Source organism: Panthera pardus, unplaced genomic scaffold (assembly GCF_024362965.1).
Source record: "Panthera pardus isolate Hobbes unplaced genomic scaffold, ASM2436296v1 HiC_scaffold_27, whole genome shotgun sequence".
Lineage (NCBI taxonomy): Eukaryota > Metazoa > Chordata > Mammalia > Carnivora > Felidae > Panthera > Panthera pardus.
In genome coordinates, this window is record NW_026526843.1 from 3,933,169 (window position 1) to 3,958,753 (window position 25,585).

At 38.2% G+C, this 25,585-nt stretch overlaps 1 long non-coding RNA gene across 1 annotated transcript; it reads right to left on the reverse strand.

The window, feature by feature from the left end:
* Window positions 1–2,440: 2,440 nt before the first annotated feature.
* LOC128773894 (uncharacterized) lies at window positions 2,441–7,780 on the reverse strand. Its single transcript, XR_008418374.1, has 2 exons — window positions 6,420–7,780; window positions 2,441–6,386 (listed from the first exon to the last, which is right to left on the reverse strand). It is a non-coding gene; the product is annotated as an uncharacterized LOC128773894 (long non-coding RNA).
* Window positions 7,781–25,585: the final 17,805 nt, after the last annotated feature.

Genomic DNA, 25,585 nt, shown 5'->3' on the forward strand with positions numbered 1-25,585 from the left:
AGAAGGATAATTTTAAAAAGCTATCATAATTATGTTAAAGGACTTAAAAGAAAAAGTGGTCAAAATAAGTGGACAAATGGGTATCCCAACATGGAATCTGAAACTATGAAGAAGAACCAAATGGAAATTCTAGAACTGAAAAGTATGCTATTTGAAATGAAAATTCAATAGCTTGGAGAAAGTAGAAATAAGTGATTAACAAAGTTGGAGACAGAGTGATACAAATTATTCAAAGGTCGAGTCTACTCACTACAACAACCAATAACAATAACAAAAGAAATATAGCTTAAAAATCCAATAGCAAAATTAAAATGGAACTCTAAAGTACTTGAATAATCCCAAAAAATATATTAAAAGAGGAGCAAAGGGAAAAGAACTTTTAAAAGGTGACAAAATAACAATGAAATAGTAAAATGAACTACATATTACTATCAATAATTACAATAAACACTTAAGTATTAAACACTCAAATTAAACTGCAGATATTTTCAGAATGGAAGAAGGAAAACCCTAATATATTTTGTTTATAAGAAAAGCGCTTTAAATATATAGACAAATATAGGTTAAAATAAATGGTTATAAAAGTATATACATGCAAACAATGAAGATAAAAAAACTAGAGTGGCTGAAATAATACCAGATAAAATAGATTTCAAGACAGAAAGTATTTTAACGGAGATAAAGAAAAGTATTTCATAATGATAACAGCCTCAATCAGGAAGAAATAGCAACCATAAATACATATGTGACTAACAGTGGAATTTCAAAATAGTTGAAGTAAAATTTGACAAAATCATAATGATAACAGCCTCAATTAATCAGGGAGAAATAGCAGCCATAAATACATATGTGGCCTAATAATGGAATTTCAAAATAGCTGAAGTAAAATTTGACAAAAATCAAAGGGAGAAATGGACAATTTCACAATCATGGTTGGAGATTTTAACACTCCCTTCTCAGCAATTGATAAGACAACAAGACAAGAACAATTAGCAAACAAATAGAAGATCTGTATAGCACTATAAATACCTTGACCTAATTGATATTTATAGAACACTAATCCATATGAATACATAATGCACATTCTTTTCACTAGAATTGTGTGTGTGCTATGGTATAAAACAATAAATTTTAAAAGATTACAATCAAATAGTGTGCTTTCTGGCAACAACAGAATTAAACTACATATCAATAATAGTAAGATACCTAGGAAAGAGCCAAATATTTGGAAATTAAGAAACATAATTCTAAATAAGCCATGGATCACAGAAAAAACACAAATGAAATAAGAATATATTTAAATGGAATTATAATTAAAATACAACTTACCAAAATTTGTAGGAGCCACTTAAAGCAGTACTTAAAGGTAATTTTATATACCAAAAGCCAACTTTTAAGAATATCAATAAAATTGATAAACATCCACCTAGACTGTTCAAGGAAAACAAACAAAAAAAAATGTCTATCAGGAATAAGAGAAGGGACATCATTATAGTTCCTAAAACAATAAAAAAGAAAAAGGAGAATATTATAAATGACTTCACACAAATAAATTTGATAATTTATTTTTTTAATGTTTATTTTTGAGAGAGACGGAGTGCGAGCGCGCACACACGCACACAAGCAGGGGAGGGGCAGAGAGAGAAGGAGACGCAGAATCTGAAGTAGGCTGCAGACTCCAAGCTGCCAGCACAGAGCCCGATGCAGGCTAGAACCCACAAACTGTGAGATCATGACCCGAGCTGAAGTCGGATACTTAACCAACTGAGTTACCCAGGTGCCCCTATAAATTTGATAATTTAGATGAAATGTACAAAGATACAAATTACCAAAATTAACCCAACAAGAAATTGATCTCTATAACTTTATATCAATTAAAACAATTGAACTAGTAGTTTAAAGTTTTCCAGCAAAAAAAAAAAAAACACCTCGAAGACCACACAAAAAAATGTAATTATGTAACCTGATGGAGGTATTAGCTAAGCTACAGTGATAATCATATTGCAATATGTAAGTGTATCAAGTCAACACTGTACACTTTTATATGTCAGTTATATGTCAATTATATCTCAGTAAAGCTAAAAAAGAAAAAAAAACCTCTAGGATCAGATTTTTTTTTGGTAAATTTAACCAAACATTTCAGAGGACAGAGCAATCAATACTGTACAAACTCTTTCAGAAAACAGAAGAAAACAGAATACTTCCAAAGTATTTTTATGATTATTACATTGATAATAAAATCAGACGATGACACTACAAGGAAAAACAACAGACCAATATCCCCCAAGAACATGTACGCAAAAATTTTCAAAATAATTAGCAAATTGAATACAATTGAATGCATTAAAAGGATGCTACGTTATGAGTATGTGTCTGTATCCCAGGACTGCAAGGCAGATTCAATATTCAAAAAATAAATCAATGCTATTCACTATGTAAATACAATAAAGGAGAAATATCACATGATCATTTTAATAAATGCAGAAAAAGAATTTGATCAAATTCAACACCTGTTAACGATAAAAACTCTTGGCAAACATCCTCAACCTGATTAACAGTATCTGTCATAAACAACAAAACTCTACTGTTAGTGTCTTTCAGGTGAAAGGCTAAATTATCTCCACCTGAGTTTAGGACCCAATTAAAGGTGTCCACTCACACCTCTAATACTCAGTGTTGCACTGGAGGCTCTTACTAGTAAAATATGGTAAGAAAACAAAAGTAAAGAACATCAAACTGGAAAACTGTATTTGCAAACAGCAAAATCTTGTAGGTAGCGAATTCTAAGGCATTTATGAATATAAAAAGCTAGTAGCAATAAGTAAATTTATAAGGTTCACTGATGACTGGATCAACATACAAAAACCAATTTCATTTCTATGAGATGTTAATTCTCTCTGTACTGATCTGTATGTTCTACACAATCCAGTCAAAGTCTCAAAGGAATTTTTTTCTAAAATATATATCACAAACAGGGTGAAACAGGGGTTTAAGAGTACACTTATCATGATGAGCACTGAGTAATGTATAGAATTGTTGAATCAGTGTATTATGTACCTGAAACTAATATAACACTATGTTAATTATACTTGAATAAAAATAAAATAAAACACATAACAAAAACAAAGGACCTAGGATAGCCAAACAATTCTGAAAAAAAAAAAAAAAGTTGAATGGCTCACACCACCTGATTTGAAGACGTGCTCGAAAGCTATATTTAGAATGATCTTGCTTTAAGCATAAGTAAATAGAACAATGGATCAGCATACAGAGTCCATAATTTTGACAAAGATTGCAAGGCAATTCATTAGCAAAAAAAGGTAGTCTTTTCAAGAAATGGTGATGGAACAATTGGATATTGCAGAGAGTTGAATAGCATCCCCCCCCCCCCCCCCCTGCCGCGCCAAAATTTACATCCACCCAAAAGCTCGGAATGTGACCTTATTCGGAGAAAGTCTCTCTGGAGATATCATTAGTTAAGGATCTCGGGATGATACCATACTGGAATTAGAAAAGGCCCTAAATCCATTAACTGATGTCATTACAAGAAGAGGAGAAAAGAAGACACATACAGAGAAGGCCATGTGAAGACAGAGGCAGACATTGAGACAAGCCAAGGAATGACTGGAGCCACTGAAAGTTGGAAGAAGTAAGGAAAGATTTTTCCCCGGAGCCTGCTGACACCTTGATTTTGTATTTCTAGCTTCTGGAACTGTGAGATAATACATGTCTGTTGTTTTAAGCCTCCCAGATTGTGGCAATTTGTTATGACACCTCTAAAAATGAATATAGATACGTATAAAAAGTGAACCTCAACTCTTACCTCACACCATACTCTAAAATTAATTGAAGATGGATCATACACCAAACTAAATGCTAAAGCCATAAAGCTTTTAGAAGAAAATATAAAATATCTTTATGACACTGGCAGTGGTAAATATTTCCTGGACAGATCACAAAAGAAATTGAACTTCACCAAAATTTAAAACTTCTGTTCTTCAAAAATACAATAAAAGAAATGAAAAGGCAAACCACCAACTGGGAGAAAAAATATTCACATTATTTCTAATCTGATAAAGTTATTATATTTAGGATATACAAGAAACTCCTAAAAATCAACAACAAAAAGACAACCCAATAAAAAAAAAGGCAAAAGATTTTAGCATATGCTTCACAGAGAGGAAGATTGCGAATTGCCCGTAGTCATATGAAATCTACTCAGCATTATTTGTCATCAGGGAAGTGTCAATTAAAACCACAATAAGAGGGCCATCTTAAGATGAAACTGTATGAGAACTGTTTGTCTCTATACAAGGCTATTATAATATCATTGATTATATTCGTTCTAATGTGCCTTTTATTCACATGACCTATTCATTACATAACTGAAAGCCTGTATCTCCCACTACCTTTCACTCATTTTCACCCATTTTTCCCCCATCCCTCTTCCCTCTGGCAACCAACAGTTTATCCTCTGTATATACAGGTCTGATTCTGGGTTTTGTTTGTTTATTCATTTGTGTTTTTTTTAGATTCCACCTATGAGTGAAATCATATGGTATATGTCTTGATTTATTTCAGTCTGATTTATTTCACTTAGCATAATACCCCCAGGTCCACCCATACTGTCACAAATGACACGATCTCACCCTCTTTTATGACTGTGTAATATTGTGTATATATACCACATCTTCCTTATCCATTTGTCTATCAGTGGATACTTAGGGTGCTTCCGTATCTTGGCTATTATAAATAATGCTGCAATAAACACAGGAATGTAGATAACTTTTCAAATTCGTGTGTTCATTTTCTCTGGGTACACTTTCCCTTTGTACACTGTTGGTGGGAACGTAAATTTGTACAACCACTGTGAAAAACAGTATGGAGGTTCCTCAAAAAGTTAAAAATAGAAAAATACCATGTGATCCAATGATTTCAAAAATAGTTTTAAAATACCAATGAGATACTCACCAGATGACTAAGATAAAATATACCAACAACACCAATTTTCGACAAGAAAATAAAGAAACAGGAACTTTCATATATTGCTGGTGGGCATGTAAAATTTTACAAACACTTTCAAAAAACATCTGAAAACTTAAAAAAATTAAACCTGTATCTACTCTAACCCAGCAACTAGCCTCTTAGGTATTTGTCAAAGAGAACCGAAAACATATGGCCACAAAATGACTTGTTCAAAAATGTTTATAGCAGCATTATTCAACATAGCTCCAAATCAGAAACAACCCAAATTCTATCAATAGAAAAATAGGTAAACCAACTGTGGTATATTCATACCATGGACTGTTACTCAGTAATAAGAAATAACAAACAACTAATACATGCAACAACATGGATAAATCTCAAACATGTTATGCCAAGTACAAGAAGCTAGATGCAAAAAAATGCGTACTGTATGCTTTTATGAAGTTTAAGAACTGGCAAAGCTAATCTGGGGAAATGGAAAACAGAACAGTGGTTGCCAACTGAAGTAGAGTCTGACTAGAAGGGAATACAAGAGATTCTGGGGAGATTGTAGAAGTATTCCATACCTTTATTGGGCTTGTGGTTACATAGGTGTACACGTCTGTCATAATTCATCACTTTCATGCTTAAGATATGTGTATTTCACTATATGTAAATTCCACTGATTTTCAAAAAAGACAAAGAAAAGAAAACTTAAGTCTCATAGAGGCAGAGGCAAATGGATTCCCCAAAGTTTTGTGTCAAGTTCATGTATGTGCCTTAAGACCTAGACCTCACTGTGTCAACAAATACCTTTATTCTAGGCAACTGATACTCTAACAACAAAAATGAACAATTCCATACTCTTAGCACTTCAGTCCAATCAATCCACTCCCACTTCAGTCCAATCCCAGATGTATGAAAAGCCAATCCACTGTGTCTTCCAGCTTCCCTTCTCTCTTCAGGTGCAGAACTCTGATGTGTTTCAAACTCCTAAGAGAATGGGAGTTCTTCACAGAATGCCTCACCTTTGCTCTCCACCTTACCCAAGCCATATCCCCCAAAGCAAGAATTATAAAGGCATTTCTACCACCTTATTGGGTTTATGATATTCGATGCAAAAGCCAAATAGTGAGCTGTCAGCCTTTTGCTGGAGAAGTAAAACAGTAAGACAGGCACAAGATATTATACCCCTGTGTTTATCCTGTCTTGTAATGTAACTAAAGGCTACCCCTATCCTTTACCTACTTTGCTCAAGTGGCCAAGGATTTAGGTGTTCAAAATCGCTACTGTCCAAGCATCCTCTAATATTGCTGTAGTCCCAGGCATTGCAGAGGCCCTAAAGGACTACAGTTGCAGCTCTCCACAAATACCTCTAATCTTAGATTATGCCAACTCAACAGGATAATTGATGGTATACTCTCAGAACTACCTTATACTTCATAAAGTACTACTCTCAGTTAACACCTCCACGGCATCCTCTCATCTTGAGAACTTGATGAGGAAATCTGCTTCTCAATAATAACAGTAGTTACCATTTACTGAATATTTTAATCAGGCACGGCTGTGCTTTGTTTTATTTTACCCCTAAAGCAATCCTATGAGATAAGTATGACTATTATCATATCTATTTTCCAGATGAAGAAACCGAGATGCACAGAAGTGACACAATTAGTAAGTGGCAGATGTGGGGATTTAATTCAGGATCCGCCTGACAACAGACCTCTCAGTCAAATACTAAGCTATGCTGCTTTCTTGCTAAATCTTTATCAGGCCCATAGCTCGGTTTTGTTTACCAAGGAATTTTGAGCCATGAATGCAGCTTCTGACATTTTATAGTAAGCTTATCCCCACATGATGACAGGAGAAAAGGGGGAATATGATCACAGTTATAAAATTGTTTCAAGAAAATAAAGAAGGGAGAGATCACTAGCAGAATCTAGTTATCACAATATTTACCTGGACAGTCTCTGTAATCATTGCAGTGCAGGCAAGGGAAACAATAAGTCATTGCCCAGGGATCCCGTCCTTTGAGTATTCAAAAGAGAAGAACTTCTTGGCAATTGAATTTATAGACATTAAGTGCTTTCATTGCAATGCTTGTTTTCTTTTTGAAGCCATTAACTACATTTGGAAATATTTGGGGGCCTCAAGGCAAATTGTTCAGCCTTGATGGGAATCTGGCATGACTTGCAAAGTGTTATAGAAGGAAGGTCCAGAATATGAGGCTTGATCTTTTCCTAAGCACCACAATGGGGTGCCTTGGGGTCCAGTCCTTAAAAGCTTCTACCCTCACACAAAACAGTGGAGTCATCATTTGTCAAAACAGTGAAAGACTTCTTTCAGTTCATGCCACAAGTATGAAGAATTTTTCTAGTTTTCCTGAATACTTTTCCATATTTCTTGCAACAATAGATTATTCAAATTAACCTCATCCATTCAGGTATTTAACATCAATATACCCGCATTCAGAAATAAAAGGAGCTTTTCTATCTCGAGAGCTTCTTATTAACTGTTCTTATCTGGTCAAATTTCACTAGGCAGACCACAGGAAGTTGTAGATCCTAGCGCTTCCCGGATATTGGACTTTCTCCCACATCTCTGCCTGGGAACTGCCAGCTGAGTTATTGCTGTCGGAGAATTATGCAGTGTGTCTGGGCTTTGAGGTTATCTGATCAGCACAGGCATTGGTGAGTAAAGTTTACTTCCCCCAGCCGGAGAATTATAAACTCAGAGTCTCAGGCCTGGCATAAACTAAAAGGCCATTTTGTCCAACTTGTAGTCAATGCCTGTGTCACTTGAGCATCATATTCAGGCTCCTGCAATAATAGAAGAATAAAAATAAATTTACTGAGTGCTTAATGTATACTAAGGATAATGCTTTATGCATTTCATTTAATATTTGTAACATCACTCTAACATAAAAATTATTTTACAGATGACAAAAATAAAGTTCAGAGGAGTTAGATGGTTTGGCCAAGGTTACATAGAAGTGACAGGGCCGAGATTCAAAACCATGTCTGTCTGCAGAGCCCATTGCCTTAAACACCACATTGTCCCTCATAATTGAATTACATGAGATAATTCCCAGCTCTAATATTCCCTCATGATGCTCCTGAGAGTTGACTCATACTTGTCAAAATATCCGTATCAGTGTTAGATTCAGAGAATTCAGTTACCATGCCTGTACCTTCTCATTTTTCTTCTTCCTCTACCAAGAAAAACAACAAACCTACTTTGATTTTCAATATTAGTCCCTCTGTCCATGGTGAGAAAAAAACATATTGGTTAGCATAAAAATGAAACTGGTCATCAAATCATGACTTTTTAAGACAAAATAAAAGCTTAATTTGAAGACAATATGGGAAATGGGAAATTTGGGAACAAAGATAAACCGGCCATAAGCCATTATTAAGTAATCCCCCAAAGTATCATTGAGTTCAAATTTAAATAGACTCAAGATCTCCTGGTCAAAATGAATCTCTCAGTTTTTCACTTGGTTCTATAAAACAGAATGGTAAGACATGTTTGTCTGACTTGTTCAAAGTTATTTGTATTCAGAGCTCTTTTCCCCTTCTACCTGCTGGTTTGTGACCTCTTCCAAAGCAGGGACCATGTCTTTAATTTACATCTGTTTTCATTCTGAAGTACCTATACATTTATCCTTCCAACATTTATTGAGCACTCTTTGTGTCCTTGACACTGTATTGAGCACTGGATACACTTGAAAAAATGTATTCTCCGTCTCAGTTTATTGAAGAAACTGAACTCTAAACCAACAGCTGCAATTTAATATACAGAATGCTCTAATAGAAGTATATGCAGAGTACGGTACGAACACATCAGGTAGCACAGTGTCACACACATTACAGATGCTCAATATCCATTTGTTAAATTCAATCTACCTCAAGAGGACTTTAGCTCAGTAAAAGGGGACCATGACCTATGAGGTAGATCACGGCCACGGTAAGCATCGAAAACCAAGTGCCCTCAGTGCAAGTTCCCCCATGCCTCCCACTTCCCCAAATTAAGACCAGCACACAGACTAAGGATATTAAAATGGAAGAACCGATTCCTTAATTTTAGGTGTTTTTACCCGAACACTTTACTCTGCAAGTGTAATCTTAGGGAATATACTATTATTGTGTGGCCCAGAAATAAGTTGAGTGGGTTGAAACTGAAGATAGTACTAGAAGAGATGAAACAAACTGGTGAAAATCTTAGGGGTAGAGATGGTGGGGGTAGGAGATGGATGGGTAAAAAGTGACAAGCTAAAAGGGATATGGGGGTATGAGCCTCTGAAAATAAGGAATAGACAGTTGTATAATGTTGGTTGGTAGAGAGCAGTAAGTAAATAAATTGGTGTTTCCAGCAGAGGTAAACAGTAAACAAGACTTGGTAATCAGTAAGAAGTTGATGAAAACCAATTATCTAAGTAGATTACTGGTTGTTTTGGGATAGTTATTAGGAAAACTGTTTGGGTGGAATACTACTGCAGGAGAAAAGAGGGGGACATGCATGAGACTCCCCCATTACCTGTCTCTTCTACCCTCTGTAACCCCTCTATGGTCACATTTCTTTATTTCCTTGTGCTCATCTTTCTTTTTGATCCCTAATTTTCATCAAACAAGTATTTATTTATCCCTATTGTAGATAAAACAGTATGCCAGGTAAGGACATAAATGACATGTGGTTCCTGCTCTCAAAGAGCTTACAGTCTCGAGAAGGAGATGAATAGTACAATATGTACTCAATTCACAATTTATTGAAGAAAGTGGTTAGTGTTATAACAGAGGAGGAAAAAACAGAACTACTGTGAGAGAACACTAGAGGAAAATATTAATTCTGACTTAGGAGAAAGACTTCTTGGAAGAGATTAAGAAATAAATGGCTAGAATTTTAGTGGAGAGAATATGGGTGGGTAGCCATTCTGGTCAGAGGGATGGGAGCAAAGTCATAGAAAATAGAAAGTGGCATGTCTGGAGAATGGTGTGTATATCAAACCTAGGGAAGCCAACTCATCCTAGTTTGCCTGTGATTTCCCAGGTTTGGGCACTGGAACTCCTGCATCCCAGGAAAACTCTCAGTCCCAGACAAATAGGGACTGTTGGTCACTCTAAATATGCGTGGGACATTGGGTACCTACATCAAAGAGAGCAAATAAATAAAAGAGAAACCAAGGATCAGTGAATACAACAAACAGAAAACTAGGTAGTACAGATAATAAAGGATAATGAAAGGTACTGAATGTCAGGCTAAGAAGTTATGACTTGACTTTGGAGGCAGTAGAGAATGAAAGGGTTTTTGGATAAGGGAGTGATACAATCAAAACATAAGATTATTCTGGGAAAAAAATGTCCAGTGAAGATGAAAAGGGTAAAATATTTTTTTTTAGTTTTTATTTAAATTCCAGTTAGGTAATGTACAGTGTAATATTAGTTTCAGGTGTACAATTTAGTGATTCAACACTTCCATTTATCACCAGGTGCTCATCACAAGTGCCCTCCTCGATCCCCATCACCTATTTCACCCATTCCCGTACTCACCTCCCCTCTGGTAACCATCAGTTTGTTCTCTATAGTTAAGAGTCTATTTCTTGGTTTGCCTAGCTCTCTTTTCCCCTTTGTTTGCTTATTTTGTTTCTTAAATTCCACATATGAGTGAAATCATATGATATTTGTCTTTCTCTGACTTATTTTGCATAGCATAATACTCTTTAGCTCCACTCAACATTTCATTCTTTTTATGAGTGAGTAATATCCCATGGTGTGTGTGTGTATATATGTATATGTATATACATATACATGAATATATATGTATATATATGTGTGTATACATATATATGTATATATATATATATGTGTGTATATATATATACATGAATATATATATGTATAGTGGTCATTAAAATCTTCCAAATGTGTGTGTGTGTGTGTATGTATATATGTATACACACACACACACACATTTGGAAGATTTTAATGACCACTATATATATATAGATATATAGATATATAGATATTCTTTATCCACTCATCAGTCAATGGACATTTGAGCTCTTTCTATAATTTATTATTGACAGTGCTGCTATAAACATCAGGATGTATGTATCAAAATGGGTAAAAATCTATTTTGGAACCTATTTCAGGAGTCCATGTGAAAGATACACAGAAGACTTTGACCAGGGCATCTCTAAGAAGAAGGAGCAAAGGAGCCACAATGAAGACATTGCGCAGTGGTAAAAATCACCAAACCTTAATGACTGATAGAAGAAATTTAAAGAAAGAGGGATGATGACTAAGTTTTCCAACCTGGTTTATTGGGAAAATTCAGGTGCCATTAGTAGAAGTAGGAAAGTAAAAATGATAGTTTCAAAATAGGATACTAATGAATATATTCCAAAAAACATTTTTTAAATTTAGGTTAGGTTTCAACTGTCTGGGGCTTGGTAAGTCAAATGGACTTATGACTCTTAGGCTAAAGAAAGATACCTGGCCTGTATTTAAAAAAAAAAAATTTTAGCATTTATTTATTTTTGAGAGACAGAGCATGAGCAGGGGAGGGGCAGAGAGAGAGGGAGACACAGAATCCGAAGCAGGCTCCAGGCTCCGAGCTGTCAGCACAGAACCTGATGCAGGGCTCGACCACAAACCGAGTTCGTGACCTGAGCCGACGTCAGACACTTAACTGACTGAGCCACCCAGGCGCCCCTGGCCTGTATTTTAGATACCTGGCCTGTATCTATAAGATTTGGAAGCCATGAATACAAAGAATTATGCAAAATCATAAAGCCAGACATGACCATCTATGGAAAGAGTCGAGTTACAGAAATTAGGAAGGCATATATGGTGGTCATTAAAAATCTTTCAAAGGTACTCCAACTCTCATGTTTCACCGGATACAGGACATCATTGCCATTTACCAGACACATGACATCACTGCCATATGATTACTTTAGCCAACTAAACATGAATAGAAGAAGTGACTTATGTCACTTCCAGGCAGAAGCATAAAGAGGCAATGCACAATTCAACATGTTGTTTCAAGCCATTCAAAATCTGGGGGTTGTTTGTTGCTTAACAGTAAGCTAGATTATCTTGAAGGTTATGGAAAATTTTTTAAATTATTTTTTATATAATTTATTGTCAAGTTAGCTAACATACAGTGCATACAGTGTGCTCTTGGTTTTGGGAGTAGATTCCAGTGATTCGTCACTTACATAAAACACCCAATGCTCATCCCAACAAGTGCCCTGCTCAATGCCCTCTAGAAATGCATACATTTAGTGATCAGAAAGAAGAGGGAGCTGACATAGTAAAAGAATAATCAAAAAAGTGAGAGGTGAATTGAGAGAAAGTGAATCTTAGAAGACAGGGAAGAAAAAATTTCAAGAAGGGATAATGGTAAGAAGTGTTAGGTGAAATTAATTGAAGACAGAGAAAGAATATTGGATTCAATCAGTAGTAGTTCATTGGGTCACTTTCTAGTAGGTTCAGTTGTGTGATAGACAGAAGCTGTGAGTTGACTTACTCCTCTTGTATAACTGAAACTTTGTATCCTTTGACTACAGCCTCTCCATTTCTCCATCCTCCCAGGCCCTGGAAACCATCATTCTACTCTCTGCTTATATGAGTTTGATTATTTTAGGCTCCTTATGTACGTAGTTTCATGTAGTATTTGTCTTTCTGTGCCTGGCTTATTTCACTTGGCATAACACCTTCCAGGTCATCCATGTTGTCACAAATAGCAGGATCTCCTTTTATTAATTAATTAATTAATTATTGAGAGAGAGAGAGACAGCAAGCATGAGCAGGGGAGGGGCAGAGAGAGGGAAAGAGAGAATCCCAAGCAGGTCCTGCACTATCAGCACAGAGGCTGATGTGGGGCTCAAACTCACAACTGTAAGATCATGACCTGAGCTAAAACCAAGAGTTGGACCACTTAACCAACTGAGCCATCCAGGCACCCCTCCTTTTTTTAAAGCTGAATGATATTCCATTGTATGCATATGTGACCGGAGTCAGGTTCTTGAGCCCAACAACCATAAAAATGAGGCTGGATCCTAAAATCAAAGGCACAGGTAAGGCCTCACTGGGGCTAAAGCTTTAGTTAAAGGAAGACACAACACCAACAGAGAATAGTTAGGCTGGTCTCCCCAGAGGGAAGGCTCTGCTTATATAAAGAAACTTCCCTCGTCCTAGTTGGTTGGAAGGCAACTCAGGCAGCTCGTTGGTGCTTTTTGGAGCTACATGTCCTCTGTTTTAAGTCCGGCTTGTATTTGGGACTGCATCCTCAAGGCATCCTGGTTCTGCTCTGCAAGAGAAGCAGTTTAACCACAGCTGCCAGCAGAAAGCACCCCAGGTGCCCAACATTTTTCACTCGGGACTTGTGCCCATGTACTCTAAATGCCTCAAATATACCACATTTTCTTTATCCATTCGTCTACCAGTGGACATTTAGGTTGCTTCCATGTTTTGGCTACTGTGAATAATGCCACAACGAACATGGCAGTGCAGGTATCTCTTCAAGATCCCGATTTAAATTCCTTTGGATATAGAAGTGGGATTGCTGGATCATCAGTGCTAGAGATCTACCATACCACATAGAGCATACAGTTAACAATAGTGTATTTTATACTTAAAGAAATTACTAAGAGAGTAGATCTTATGTTGTCACAAATTTCTTGTCGCAAATAATAATAATTAAAGAGGGCAGGAAGAAATTTTTGGAGGTAAATATATTTATGGCTTAGTTTGTGGTGACAGTTTCACAGGTATATACTTACCTCCAAACTCATCAAGTTGTATATAACAAATATGTACAGCTTTTTGTATGTCAATCATGCCTCAATAAAGTGTTTTCTTAAAGTCACATTGAGCTGAGGAGCTAACCGGGAGTGTGGAAGTGGAGCTGAGTGATGAGCTTATCCCTAAATTAAAACCTTGGTGAGAGAGACTCTTAAATACAGAGAACAAACTGAGGATTGCTGGAGGGGAGGCGGGGTGAGGGGTGAGCTAAGTGGGTGATGGGCATTAAGGAGGGCACTTGTTGAGATGAGCACTGGTGTCATATGTAAGTGACGAATCACTGGTTTTTACTACTGAAACCAATACTACACCGTGTGTTAACTAATTTGAATTTAAGTAAATTCTTAAAAACATTTAAAAAAATAAATAAAAACTTGGTGAGAAAGGGAAGTTGCTTAACTAGTGCTGTGCCTCTCTTGATAAACATGATTCCTTATGTCTCTTTCCATCACTCTTTGCTTATACTCTTCCTCCATATCACCCTACTTTTGCCCCCTAGATCTCTAGTTCTCCTAGACATCTCTTCTCTCCCTTGCCTTCTCTATAACCCCGTTTCTTCCTGCCATGTCGTCTTTCTCATAATTATGACATCATAGACTCTCCAGGTGCACAGTGGGCCCAGTTCAGCCTGTGGTCCAATACAGGAAATCCATCTACTGTACTGCTGACCGGGCTGAAATTGAATGTTGCATCAATGTGGGAGTGAGCTCACTAATTTATAAAACTGCTTGTTCCATCATATTAAATGACTTTAGTTCTCTAGACAAAAAACCTGTCCTTCTACTCAGCTGAAATATGCCTCCCTTTCGCTTTCTCCCAGTCCCTGTTCTACCCTCAAGTGCCACAAACACAACTATTCTCTTCCGTATCTCCTTCTTGATACTTCCACTCTGTTTTCCCTCCATTCCTCATTCCTACCTCTCACTTCCTGTTCTCTGTCACCGATGGCCCTGAAGTACAAACTAAACATAAGTTTCTTAATGCTTATATGCTTAATATCCTTAGTTTCAAGTGGTTGAGTAAACTGGCCTCACTTTTTAACATATATGTAAATGTAAGTATAGATATATGTAGGCATCAGTATTCAGATCGATGTATTCAGAACACCACATTTTTAGCTCTGAAAACAATGTATAAAAGTGTATATTTTAAACTAGTTTTTGTGCAGCCGGTCTTATGTAAAGAAGTGTTAGGTTTCTTGTTTTTTTTAAAGTGTTTTTAGGTTCACAAAGAAAAAGTTAGGTTGAACATTTTAAAATCCTCTTTTTTGCTTCACAAACAAAACCATTAAAGTTTTTAAAGTTACTTTTTACTTATGTATGGCCCCTGCCTATATGTGGGAGTTGAGTCAGTTACCCTTAGTAGGTTCAATTAAGAGAGTGAAGGATCCTGGAGAACATCACTCAGCACTGCATTTCTTTAAACTCTCCTCCCTATTCCTCTCAAATGCTGAAGCCTTAGCTTGAATGGGCTATTCTGTTGCTTTTCTAAGGGCTTACTGACAGGCATACAGAGATGGTGGGAAATCTGTTCCAGCACTTAAAGAAACTGTTTATAAAGCTCTTCTCTGGCTGAATATTGTTTCTAACACTAGAGGGGAAGGAAAGGTGCTCATAAATGCACTACTGACTTCCTAGATTCCCTTACACCTTGAAAAGAAACAATAAGGTTAAACAAGAGGAAATCTTAGTTATATTTCTTCTTTCAGAAACAATACTCACTTTTATATCTGCATATGTGTGTAATTTTCACAGCGTTTCCCAACCCATTATCTTGTTAGGGCTTCACAATTCTGTGAAGTGAGGTAGGGAAGGCATGTATGTTTTCATCAGTCTATAGATAATGAAACAGCAGCCCACTTAGGTCACACAGCAAGTAAATGGTCAAACCAAAACTAAAATGCCCTTACTTCAGTATTGTTTCCAATGGTTCACACTGGTTCTTTGAGTTCTATTCAGCTCCAGAATGGTATAGTTATGCTGTGGCTATCCTGAAGATCCACTCTGCAGAGGCCAGACTCAAGGCTTTTCCTACCTGTGGCTTCCACTTGACCGTGGGCATCATTTACTATGGCACAGCAATCTTCACGTACATGTGCCCACATTCTCAATCTTCCCAGGATGAGGGTAAGATCATTTCAGTGTTGTATGGGGCAGTAACAGCCAGGCTGAACCCACTTATTTACACTCTGAAAAACAAGGATGTGAAAGATGCCCTAATGAAGGTGGTCAAAGGAAGGATAATGGTCTGATGGCCATAGGTATCTTGCCCAGCATCCTTTTCAATGAGTCACCAATCCTCTGCTTTTCACAATTGTCCACAAAACAGAATTGAATAAAAGATGAACCTATCTCAGATGCAATCAAATGGAAGTTGGTGTTGTCAAAAGACTCTTTTCCATGACAGTTTCATCTTTAAGAACATGGATCCTGAAGATGGTTCTTTAGTGCATGAATTTGTTTTTCACTGATTATAATCATAACCAAGGAAAAGCAAGTGCTAGAACTTGGGATACAGTGGACAATCTAGTCTCTGTGGTACCACACGACGGAAACTGCTGTTTTACATACAAACAAAACAGAATGCCCTTGCTTATAAACTGCCCCTTCCCAGAGAAGGGGTAGCCACAAACACATGTGATGCTAACCCACTAAGAGCAACACATTTCACATACTAGCTCTGAAGCAGCTAGGTAGCCATGGTGTTCACCTGATGAGAGAAAAAGATATGGCAGGGAGGTACACTCCACATTCTCCCTGGCATGCCATTTATCTCGATATGTTGGCTGCAACAAGTTTGTAATTTCCAGAGCCAGATTAGAATGACGTATGGATCAGCTCTTGCTTTGTTTTGCCTACCCTAGCACTTCCCTACCTACAAACGGAAATGAGAGGGAAGAAAGTAAAGGGAGAGGTCTGTATATCTTCCCGGAGCATATACTCTGAAAAGGACCAGGTGACTGCTAAAGATCTAAGACTAGGAGAATAAGAAATCTAGCAAGATTCAGATGTGCATACCCCATCTATTCTAGGTAACATCTATGGTGCTGCCGAATTGGCTTTCCCCTATTCCCTTCCTTCCTATGGAGTTGGTCTGGCTTACCCAGTACTAGCTGTGTTGAATGGGTAAGGGGTGTGAGATTGGGTTCTAAAGAGGTAGAGCTGCAATATACACAGTATATATTTATATGTTGAAAGCAACAGGGACACCACGTTGGTTTAGTAAACCAACATTCATAAGGAAAAGTAGAATTTCAGACACATGAGGGGAACACATGCACTACAAGGAAAGACTAGTCAAGAAGGCTAGAGTCATGGATTGACATAAGGATACCAGATCAAAGAAGAGTGAGAGGCACAGGAACAAAGCCTAAGGAGACTGAAGTGGGCTGACTTAAGAGGGCAGGTTAGTGTAGACCCCTGGTTTTCAAACTCTATGAATCAAATGGGGTATCTTGATGAAATGCAAATTCTGATTCAATAGGTCAGAGTTATAATCTGAAATTCTGGATTTCTAGATTTCTAGCAAGCCTCCAGGTGATTCCAGTTGCTACCAGTATGTAGACCACACATTTGAGTATCCAGAGTGTGAACAATCTCATGTAGAAGAAAAATTTACATACATAAAATCACACAGAAGTCCTTAAACAATTAGACATTATATTTTATAATTCTTATGCATTTCTATAACACTGAGAATAAAGAATACATTTTTCCATAAAGAACAGATTTCTACCTTGGATTAGTCAGGACTCTATAGCTTATGTGACAATGACTCAGTGATGCCTTTCTTAATCCTTAATGATGTTGTTTACAAAATAACATCTAAACTGGGACTTCTCCAGAGGATAATGAGACATTTGCTGCATAGACAGGGGCTTGTGGGCCATAGTTTTGGCATCAGGCTGGAAAGGACAAAGCAGTGGCCCAGTAACCTAACATCATAAATATATGAAATTTGTCCACCCTGAAACCCACATTATTGCATTGGTATCATTGCAAAACTTAAGGCAAATCATATAAGGAACTCTATTCCCCTCAGTACTAAAGGTACTTTCTTTTAATAATAGCTAGCATTTACATAACACTTAACAATTTATGAATTTATAAATTATTTTCACATATGTTATAATATTTCATATTCCAGCAAACCTATGAGATAGATAGGGCAAATATTAGCCCCATTTTCAGAATAGAAAAGGGACTCAGAGAAGTCAAATGATTCACCAAAAGGCACAACTTATACTCAGGTGTCTTAACTATAATTCCAGTGTAGTTTCCATGGTAGGTACATCATGTGCCTTAAAGTAAATTGTTTTAATGCACACTGATTGCCATTCATTTTGGTGGCATGTTCAAGTATTCTAATCAAACAACTGAAAAAATATGAATTTAGGTCATAACATGAAATGCTAAACCAAGAGGCATGGGGTTTACTCCTGTATGAGGAGTAAATAACTTACTTCTTTCATCTCAACTACCAGGTCTTGTCAATTTCTATGTCATTCCCAGTCTTTGGTGTGTGAAACACTTCTTTCCACATAGCAGGGATTACTTTACCTAGCTGTCTACCTATTGAGCCCCACCCCAATTTCAATCTTGAACTTAGACAAGGAATATTTAGGTAACTCTAAATACTTTTGTGATTAAATATCAGGGAAATCAACTTCTATTCCACGATTTGACCCTGTGTTTCAGTTGACTTCCATTACCTTCTTCCAATTAGTTCTTTGGGTCATGGTCAGCTGTCTAGTAGTCTAGGCTCTCTAGGACTCATGAGAAGCCTTACTCTTGCCAGCAGTGTTACATCCTCCTTCCAGAGACTAGAATCCTACCTGACCAGTACAACTTTCTGCTGTCAAAATTCCTAAGTGATGATTGTCTGCCTCAACTACTTAGTACTGAACCTACACACACAATGAATTTCTGATTACCATGTCCCATCCACATGTCTGGGTAAGCTTTCGTTATCACTAACCCCCAATTCTGACTGGTGATGTGTATCCTCTACTTGTTTCTTTTAGTCACCCTTGCCTAAATTATGTCTTACCTACAAGGTCTTGTCTCATATCACTACCTAGATTTGACGCAGAGTAATTACATGGAGATGTTATATTGGGAGTACAATTTCAGAAAATAAGAAAACGGGACATGGATAATGAATCAAGAAAGCAGGGGAAGCCAATTCAAGGATATGTTATTGAGGGGACCTCAGCTAGGTGAGACTCTCTGCTTAATCCAGTTGAATTTTTTAAAGAAGTTGTATGAACTCAGTCCCATTCATGGGTGGAAACAGCGGGATGAATTAATTTTTTTCCCAAATTTCTGAGGGCAAATTGGGAGACAGTGATGTGGTGAAAAAAATCATCATTAACCAACGTTCCTGAATACTTACTTCATGCCCTGCATTGTGCTAAGTGCCTTATATATGTGACATTGTGGAATCCACACACCAAAAATCTCAGATAGGGACTATTCTTCTCTACAGTAGCTAATGAAGAAACTGAGGCCCAGAACGGTTAAACAATTTGCCCATGGTCACACAGCATATAAATGGTAGAGCCAGGATTTTAGCTCAAACTGCAGGATTCCAGGACCCTTAAACACTATTCAGCACTGTCTCCAGGAGGATGAATTTAGCCACCATGTCCCATCTCCCAGTAGATAAGGATTCACCCATCCACCCAGTCCTTAGGCTTCTAAGTTACACATATATATGTAGGCATCAAGGATGGTCTCACAGTAGTGTTTACTAGTAAATCCCAACTCAGGAGTTGAGAGGCATACAATGAAGGTATGAGATGAGGTATTGTCTGGTTGCACCTGCATGAAGTATGTTGGAACCCACACAGCTGACCACCATAGTGACAGCTAGAATAATGTATAAGTGAAGCCAGGATGTACAAAAAAGATGCCTAATATATCCCAACACCAGAGTATGGCCTTTTCTCCCTGTGCCAGATCCACCCAAGTGCCTGAGTCTTGTCTTTTTTTTTTTTTTTTTTTTTTTTTTGCTACATCTGGCACCTTTAATTATCTCATGTCTAGCCATATCAAATCTCTTTGTGTTATGGGAGTGGCTGGTTACAAAAGACAATAGGAAAAAACCAAATAGGAAAAATATTTCAACACAGGGAACACAGTATGAGAAAAAGTGCTTGGAAACAGAAACTCAGGCCCTGCATGGTGAGATAGACCACCTTTTTGGATGGATTCCACTTTTTCATAAAGGAGGCGACTGACAGCCAAAACCGAATGGCCCATTTCACAAGCCTGGATGACTTCAAGGGTGTGGAGAAGTGCATAAAAGTGTTTCCCAAGTACATGAAAAGGTGCTGGTGCTGGTAAAGTTTTTAGCAGTCTATGTTGAAATGAAAAGAAAAGAAAGTAAAGTAATGAGTTCTTTGTAGTTAGTTTCATTCAATTTCACAGAGTGTACTAAGCCAATTCAGTGAAGCACTGTTTAGAGTAGCAAATGGTTGGAAATAAAAATTTCCATTAATAAGTGCCTGTTAAATTTGGTAAATCCATGCAATAGACTACTATGCAGACATAACAACAATTAGAAAACTCTTTATGTACTGACATGCAATGCTTTTCAAGATATCCTTTTTCATACAAACAGTGTGTATAGAATACTAAACACACACATGTATTTGTTTCCTTATACATGGAATATCTCTGGGAGAACACCCAAAGAACAGGTAACAGTGGCTGCCTCCAGAGAAGGAAACTGGGTGATAAAGGGAGAGGCGTAGGAGAGAGCCTTTTTATTGTGTTTTCCACGTAATTACATTTTGAATTTTGGACAAGAGTTCTTTAAGTTTGCTTTCTCCTTTTTTTTTTACCTTCAAATACTATTTATTTTTTTCAGTTTATTTATTTTATTTTGAGAGAAAGAGAGATCGAGCTCAAGTGGGGAAAGCAGAGAGAGAGAGAGAGAGAAAGAGAAAGAGAAAGAGAAAGAGAGAGAAAGAAAGAGAGAGAGAGAGAGAGAGAGAGAGAAAGAGAGAAAAGCCCACCAGGTTCCATGCTGTCAGCCCAGAGCCTGAGCTGGGGACTCACCAACCAGTCTGTCTTTTTGTTATTCTGCTCGTAGTTTGTGTCTCAGTCCTGGACCTGATCTTCTGCCTTTAGACATCTGCTTAGTACCTCACTCTTTATAGGACTCAGAGCTTGCTGTGCTTTTGCCAGTCAGTGTCCTCTACCATTACCACCACCTGTGCATTAGCATCCTAATCTGCAATGGTATACTATACTGTGACTGGGGCCCTTCTACCTACTGATTCACCTTTCCGGTATACACAACTTGGTTGCTTTCCTTCTAAACATTACTTATTCCCACATTTTTTCTTTACTCTTCTCTAAGTGCCTGTGAGACCATCCCTGGTAACTCATGTTGGATCTCCCTGATGTCAAGTGTTTGCCTGGACAACCCTTCTTAAACATTATGTTCTATTTCTCAGACTGGAAGTCTTCCCATGGAACTTCGAGGCGATCCTTTCCTTTCAGTATTTCTTCACACCAAATGGGGCCAAATTAGATTATGTCCTGTGGCAGAGATTGCTTGTTATCTATGCCATTATCCATTCTCCTCATCTTCTTTGGTGACAGACGACTGAATTGTATTCAAATAGCAACATATCTAGCTAAAACACAATAGCTCTCAGATTTTCTTGAAGCTAAGTGTGTCTGAGTGACTAAATTCTTATCAAGGAAGTAGAAGTAAAATTGTGGACAATTTCTAGCAAGTCCTAAATAGAAGCAAATCAGCACCATCTTTTCCCCATCCTCCATTCTTTCTTTATGGAATTACGTTTTTTAATGTTTGTTTGTTTGTTTGTTTTTGAAAGAGAGAGATAGGGAGAAGGGGAGGGGAGGAGAGAGGGAGAGAGACAGAATCCCAAGCAGGCTCATGTTGTCAGCGCAGAGCCTGATGCCAAGCTCGAGCTCTTGAACTGTGAGATCATGACCTGTGAGATCATGACCTGAGCCGAAACCAAGAATTGGACACTTAACCAGCTGGGCCACCCAGGCACACCCCTCCCCGTCCTCCATCCTGATGTGTAGAATGTAAATGTGATATCTAGAGCCCTACCAACCTTCTTGGTCTATGAGAATGTGGGCAGAATAGTTAGCTGGAAGGGCTATGAATCCATGAATATTGCAGAACCACCATAGTTATTCTGGGCTTCCATCTTCAGTGATCTGCTATGTGACATACAAAAAGCCATCCATCTTGTTTCAACCACTAAACATTTTCTGGCCCTTGAAGCTGAAACTGATTCTGACTGACACATTGTCCCTGCCAGTGTGCCACCTCCCTTTGAAGATAACTATGCCTTTCTCCATAATGTTTCTTTTTTATTATTGGATTTTTTAATTTTTTTAAGTTTTTATTTAAATTCCAGTTAGTTAACATAGTGTTATATTAGTTTCAGGAGGACAATATAGTTATTCAACACTTCCACACCTCACCCAGTGCTCATCATGACGAGTGCACTCCTTAATCCCCATCACCTATCTCACCCATCTGCCCAGCTTCCACCCCTCTGGTAACCATCAGTGTGTTCTCCATAGTTGAGACTCTTTTGCTTTCTTTGCCTCTCTCTTTTTTCCCCCTTTGCTCACTTGTTTGTTTCTTAAATTCCACAATGTTCTAATACTCAGCATGTCTGACTAAAGATACCTCCCTATATAGGTAGGGAGTATAGATATTTATAGATTTTTCAACCCTATCCATAGTGTTAATTCCTTTACTGCCTACATACTGATTTATTATTACTCACTGTATATTTGGTGATTATTGCTTTATAATTAATTTAATTCTCCACCCCAAACCATGAGGAGAGGACATACCATGGCATGGGTTAAACGTGGCTTTTCCAAAACAACCTGAGAAGATGTTGGTTGGAGCAAATTCAAACTCATGAACACTGTCACGTTAATATTAGAGTAATAACTACCAAAGTTCTATTTACTGCTCAGACATCTCTTCTGAGCTCCAGTCACACGCATTCATGGAAAATGGACCCATATTTACCTCAAGTTTTATGGACAACCCATAAAATACCATTCAAAAACAGAGAGCTTCATCTCTCCCCTTAAATCTCCCTTTCCCCGTGTTTTCTGGGTCTCATTGAATGGTACCACCATCCACCTGAGAGTCATCTTCTATTCCTCTTCCGCCCTCACTACTACCTGTAATTATCCTTGGAGATTTGCCTATTATATTCCTGTGATAAATCTCAATTCCATCCCTAGTCACTCACCTTACCGTCTCTCCCTTTTCCAGGGAAATCATTTCTTTTTTTTTAAGTTTATTTCTTTTTTTTTTCTTTTTTTTTAAGTTTATTTATTTTGAGAGAGAGAGAGAGAGATAAAGTGTAAGCAGGGGGAGGGGCAGAGAGAGAAGAAGAGAGAGAGAACCCCAAGCAAGCTCCACAATGACAGCGCTGACAGCCCGATGTGGGGCTCAAACTCACAACTGTGAGATCATGACCTGAGCCAAAATTAAGAGTTGGATGTTTGACTGCACCACCCAGGTGTTCCAGGTCCCATCATTTCTTGCTTTGACTATTGCAACAATTTGAGACATGGTCTCTTGAGCAACCCACTCCAATACAGGCTCCACACTATGGTGTCACCTATCTTTCTGAGATGTGTCAGAGTATATCACTCTTGTTTAAAATTCCTGGTGGCTCAGTAGGTTGAGCATTCAACTCTTGATTTCAGTTCAAGTCATGATGTCACAGTTTGTGAGTTTGAGCCCTGTGTGGGCTCCATGTTGACAGTGCAGAGCCTGCTTGGAATTCCTGCTCTCTTCCTCTCTCTCTGCTCCTCCCTTCTCTCTCTCTCTCTTGCTCTCTCTCTCTCTTGCTCTCTCTCTCTCTTTCGCTTAACATAAATAAACTCGAAAAAAAAGTCCTCAACGATGTCCAGTTTTTTGGAGGCAAGAAGCTAAACTCTTCATTGTGACATTTAAGACCTTCAAAGATCTGAACCCAGCCTGCGTGGGTGAACTGACTGTTGCCGATCCCACCGTACAAATGTATTACCATTCCCACAAACCCTTCATTCATTTCCAATCGCTATATAGGATTGATGTGGACTCTGCAAAATGGGTGCATTTAAAACCAGTGAACTATCCAATCTTAGGAACCCAGCAAGATTATCTCCTCTAATTTAAGCTTTCTTCAACTACTTTTTGTCTCTCAGCATGAAGAGAAAATCCCTTGTTCATTAGGGTCCCGGCACACAACTTTGTATGTGCTGACTTTGTGCATCTCTTATACTGTGTACATGATTGCGCAATGTAGCACTCCTTCCATGTCTTAGAAAGCAGGAGAAACCAGCACTAGGACAAACCCATGCTGCTGTGTGAACTTCCCCAGACACTCACATAGATATAGGGCCTTCAGAGGGCCATAGAACATTTTGCAACAAAAAGAAGTCCACCTCTAGTCCCCTGTACTTCTCACCCTACTGACTTCAGGGCCTCTCTTTTCCCCCAAGTCCCCACCAGCCCCTTTTACTTCCTGCCCAGGCCTGGTATCACCCCAGTTCCGGGCCTGGACTTGCTGAGGAGATCCAAACCCTTCTTCCCAGGTACCTCTCTAACCCAGTGGCAACTTGGCCTCCTGAAAGATGAGATGCATTTGAGCGGCTTGGCTCCTCAGCATAGCTGATGGTTTCCAACTGCTAAGGACTCTCTGCTCATTTGGAATTGGTCTGAATAGTCTCACGTGGCTAGAACCTAGTCATTGTCACTAAACTCAAGATATCAGAGAAAATACTAACTGGAAATTCCTGTCTTTTTCTTTTTAAAAAATACAGAACCTCTGGGGTGTCTGGGCGGCTCAGTTGGTTAAGCGTCCGACTCTTGGTTTCAGCTCAGGTCATGATCTCGTGGGTTCGTGAGATCAAGCCCCTCGTCAGGCTCTGCACTGACAGCATGGCTGCTGCGTGGGGTTCTCTCTCTCTCTTTCTCTCTCTCTGTCTCTCTCTCTCTCTCTCCCCCCCCCACTCATGCTTGCTCATTCTCTCTCAAAATAAATAAATTTTAAAAAATTCAAAACACAGAATCTCTAATAAATAGCACCCTTTCCCCGCCAAGCTGAGAGTCAAATGGAACCAATGCAGACGAGTTGTCTTGTTTTCTGCACAGTTAAGAAATAGGGAATTCAATGTGTATTTACAACGATAGCAAAGTTAAAATAGCTCATACTATGTTGCCAAATGAAGGATAACAGAGATATAAACACTGTCTTTAAAAAGATTCTTTTAGAAGAAAAGTATGAATTGAATCATTTACTGAAGTACTGTTTGAACAGATGGTGTGATTAACAGCTAACATGTAAGCCATCTTGGGAGCTTATGGAAAAGTAAACAAGTGGAGCTAAAAAGAAATCACTTTATTCCCCAAAAGGTTCTTTCATTCATTTTACTAGGAAAATTGGAAAGTCTGTGTTTAGAAGCTCTGTTTCCTTGGGGGTTGTCAGGAGTGAGCAGGGAGGAGAGTCTCTGAGTATGAGCACATTGATGCAGGATTGAGCTCCAAATTTGTCTCCTGAAGGATGAGACGGGTCTGAGCAGCCGAGACCCTCTACACAGCTGACCCTTCCCAACCACGAAAGACACTCTTCATCTCTGCATGTCCTGAAAGGCCTCATGTGCCCGGGTAGAGGAGAAGGGAGTCAGGAGCTGGGAATCAGCTATGTAACAGGCACTCCGCTAGGAACATTCCAAGCACTGTTTCCTCTAAGGCTAGCTCACCATGGCCCCGGGAGTCACACGTTATAAGGCTGATTTTCC